Genomic DNA, 4726 nt, shown 5'->3' on the forward strand with positions numbered 1-4726 from the left:
GTTTTACCACGGTAAAAGAAGGCAATTTTTTTCCATTTAACATGAGTTTTTCCATTTAACATGTTAAACAAAAGATCATGAATACCACTAGTGTAGCCCCAAAGCTCAACTTCGTATGTTGACCATCAACTTTGTATATGCCTTATTATTGTAAATGAGTATTTTGTAATTAGTTGGAAGTTTAGTAAGTGCCGTTTGTCTCGTAAGTGCTGTAATAGTAATCGACGAGCAGTCTCCTGTCTGTCTACTTTGTTTACATCGAGACCTTTCCGTCACTTACTGCAGGTACTCCGATTGTATTTTAAACGAAATTTTAAATTAATGTGGAACAAGGGACTTAAATCATAAGACATTTTCACCTATTGTGGTGGGCACATATATTGTGCTTTAATTCAAGTATTACTTGGAGATGCAGATGGTTTGTTTTTATTTAGTGGCGCCAAACTTCATTGGTCATCAACGCCATTTATATTTTATTTAATTTTTCTTATATTCGTTTAATTTTATTAATTTTTTAATTCGATTATTTATTTATTTTTTCTTCCGTTCAATGTTATATTTTTGTCAATAAATGCTGTGATTTTAGAAACTGAAACCCTAATTCTATTTAAAATAAATAATTCAAATTTTATCCATTATTGTTTAGTTTAGGTATTCCCGCTGTCAAAATTGGGGGATATTACCCAAATTAATTATTATATTGCTGGTAAGCTGGTTCAAATTAAGGAATTACTGATTATTTGCTGGTAATGATGGAGTGGACTGTATTTAAATAACTTGATATAATGTGGTTTTAAAATGAAATAACCTCTATTCTCATTAAAGTTTTCTGACACAATTTGTTGTAAGGTTTGAGCAAAATAGTTGCAATATGGTTAGTTGTAAATCTGGGTTTATTACATAAATTGAAGAAGATTACAGTTTACTTGGTTGATTATATGGAGCTTGAAGGTTGGTTCTGATGTGAATGTGATTATGGAAGGAGGGTTCTCTCTTCTCATCCTCCTGCCGCCGCCGCCTCTCTCGCCTTAGTCTAAGGATTTACTCTCTCATCATTATGAGAAGAGACCTTATTGAAGAGTTCTGTCCTCTTCTTCTCCGGTACAGGTCAGGGTGGCTTCTTTTCTGGTACTCACCCCTTTTTTTTTGAGGACCAAGATGGCTGCTCAGGCTTCCTACCGCATATCTTTGCCACTAGATGGCATCATGAATTTCCTTTCAGAAGTAAGGGGGCGCCTTACTTAAACAATTATAGTCTTAAAAACTTTTATTTCTCTTATAAGTCCGACGTTCCGGCCAATCCGGCCATCTTCAGGGACAATCTACTTAATACACTTTGAAATTATATAATTCAAACAACTCTAACTCCATGCAGGCTATTCTGCCCAGGTCAAAAACATCAATTTCTAATTAGTCAAATATTCACTTAAAAGAAAATCAAAATCATTTATCATCAGACACTAATGTTAAAAATTTACAATAATTTTGTTGATTTGGGGACTGATAGAAATGTGATCTGGGCATAATAGCGAGCATGAAGTAGTTTTTTAATATATAAGAAGATGGTGAGGGTTGCGGTCAAAAGAGAAACAAAAATAGTTATTATAATTTATATTATATTATTAAATTACAACTATTTATTTTCCAACGTTTCGCCCCACTTTGCTGGGCTTCATCAGGGCTAAAAAGATACAAAATGATACAATGATAAGATACAATTATTATTCCTTTCATTGTATCTTATCATTGTATCATTTTGTATCTTTTTAGCCCTGATGAAGCCCTACAATGTGGGGCGAAACGTTGGAAAATTAATAGTTGTAAACTATTTTTGTTTCACTTTTGACCGCAACCCTGACCATCTTCTTATATATTAGTTTTTTAAAGTTTTGGTTCTAAAATTGTATTAAAACAGTCTTTGAAAAAAAAGTTATGAACACATTTTTTTTTTACGGATATTGTATAGCAATGCAATCTATTTTCGAAGAATTAGAACAAATATCACTGATCCCATTAAACGACATAATATTCACAAAAAAATATAAAAACGCAATGTGGCTTGATATTGATTTATCAAAATAAATTAAAGGCCGATGTAGAGCGTACGTTTTGGACTAAACAATGTTTGCATTACATTTTTCTTATCTCTTCATCTATAGTTTTAAAAAGGAATGGTCGAATCTTTGATGTCTCTTGATTTAAGTTATCTTACCAAATCATAATCATAAAGGATACGTAAATGTTTAAGTTTAACTAAATACAATAATTTATAACTACTGAGTGTGTTCATTAAATCTATATTTAATGATAATATATATAAATATAGTCAGCTATTCAAATATAGGAGGAATATAAAATAAATAATTTGAATACCCCTGTAACACTTTTTCTACTGAGGACAATGAAAAGTCTTCCTGTGGCATGTAGATGTCGGCAACGTTTAGCTGGGCATGTTGGATTCTCGAATGAGATTGGGCATTTAGTGCGATGATACAAAATTTTTTTCACAATATTACATATCAGTTTCTTTATAAAACCACAGAGTGTTTCAAAACAATGAATGGTTGTACACAAATATTTTATTAAACCCTAACAGATGGCAATGGTAACCCAAATGTGAAGACAAAAATAAAATTTGATATTTTGCGTAAAGAAACTTACTTGGAATCCACACACAAGACTGAAACGACAAGAAACTGCTCGTAGATTCCTATTGCTACAACACTTACTTGACAAACGCTCTAAACTTCCCATTCACTACAAAAAATTAGTATACACTACGATAATCAGACCAATTTGGACATATGGAATTGAGCTCTGGGGCTCCACCAAACCATCAAATTCCTCCCGCATCCAATCGTTACAATCCAAAATCCTTGATGCTCTTTATTACGTCACAAATAAACTCATTCACAAAGACCTTAACATCCCATTCGTTGCAGATTTGACCCAAAACAGATATGCGTCTTTTCATTCCAAATTCCTTAACCATCCTAACCTATTAATTCTTATTTAACAATCTCTGATAATTGAGGCGTCTGAAAAGAAGATGGCCACGGGACCTTCTAATTTAAATTAATGTTTGAAGTACCACCAATGGGTGGTTCCTTCCCAAGATTTTCAAGTGTATATGAAACATACAACATATTTACCTATTGCATTATTTTGTACAGTTGTAAATTACATTAAATAAATAATTAGAAAAAAAGAAGATATTTTGCGTCCTGCTTTCATTAGTGAAAACCCAGATTAGATATTTTCTAAATATTAGTACCGCAGTAACCAAATTCGTACTAACATCAGATAAGTTGATCATTCACTTTCCAGTACCCGTTTAAATAGTACTTTATATTTATGTTTTGATTTAAGGTTTATCCTGAACTAAGAGAACCTCCTACATAGCTAATCACAAACAACTATAAGATAAGCTATCCCAGTACAATAGAAGATGATCACAATATACATCTCCACTATAGACACAATATAAGAGAGCAGGCATTGTCCCGATGTTAATGATCAGGAGTTGTGTAATGCACTTTCACCCAACACAACGTTACTCACGTCCTTCCCAGTTTCGGATCCCATTGTAAACTACTCCATGTTAAATAAGACAATTTCATAACGTGAAGTGAGGAATTAGATAAATAAAAAAAAATCATAGGCATTCACAGAGATATTTGCGATTGAAACCAAATCCATTGACATTTGAAAGGAAAGTCATCTGACTCAGAGATTGTTTATTATTTGGAAAGGAGTTGGTCGACAAGTTATGTTTGGCCTCTCTAATTAGGCTTGTAGTAATGAATTACTTTAATGAAAACTTAGAAGTAAACAATAACAGAAAATTTAGGAAGTAAAGGTTATAAAATAAGTTACTCAAAAAATCCGCTAGGTACTCTCATGAATTTAATACTTAACATGACTTTAAATAGGGCTGCTCACAATCCTTTAGTTATAACAATCAACATGGTAAAACATTTTATATTTAAAACAACATCATGAATGCCCATATCGTTCACTTTTTTTTCTATTTACACCTGTTATTACGCTTTAATTACATACTCCTAATATGAAATACAGCATTATGACGTACAATTTGGAACCACCTCCCAGCTCCCACTTGCCACCTCCCATCTCCCACTTGCCACCTGCTCAATGGGCAGCAAATATTTGGTCCAGCCGAGCTCCGAGATGAGACCGTTAGCCGATATATTACACAACCGTTAGTGGCCAACTTCCAGCTATAAGCATTTCAGTCTTAGGGGTATGGGAGCGAGTAGGTAGAGGTTGTGGGGTTCCTTTGTTATTATTTTTTTAAAAAAGTAAAAAATACTTAATTTTACATTAATAATTCTTTTCATAATGTAAAGTATGAAGAAGATAGTCGTGGGTGCGGTCAAAAAAAAGAATAGTAAGTATAATTTATTTGGGAACGTTTCGCAACACTTTTTAGAGCTTCATCAGGTTTAAAAAGATACAGAAAACTTAAACTGAAAATATTTTGACATAGTAGGACAATAAGATAGAAAAAAGTAAATTAAATTAGAGTTAAAATTATGTGAATATAATTTAAAAGAAAATCATATACAAATGAACTATAAGAAGAAATAAAAATAGAAATAATATAAAATAAAGAAGCAAACTATTTGGTTAAAAGTGAATAGCAGTCATAGTAACATTACTTGTTCATTATTATTGTCTTTAATTTTATTTTGTTTATTCTTTA

General features: G+C 32.1%; 1 protein-coding gene across 11 annotated transcripts in view; it reads left to right on the forward strand.

The window, feature by feature from the left end:
- The window catches only part of PDZ-GEF (PDZ domain-containing guanine nucleotide exchange factor), a 621085-nt gene that overhangs the window by 134221 nt on the left and 482138 nt on the right, over positions 1–4726 (forward strand). The window lies entirely within an intron of this gene.

Source organism: Halyomorpha halys, unplaced genomic scaffold (genome assembly GCF_000696795.3).
Source record: "Halyomorpha halys isolate HHAL.00 unplaced genomic scaffold, Hhal_1.1 Scaffold175.1, whole genome shotgun sequence".
Lineage (NCBI taxonomy): Eukaryota > Metazoa > Arthropoda > Insecta > Hemiptera > Pentatomidae > Halyomorpha > Halyomorpha halys.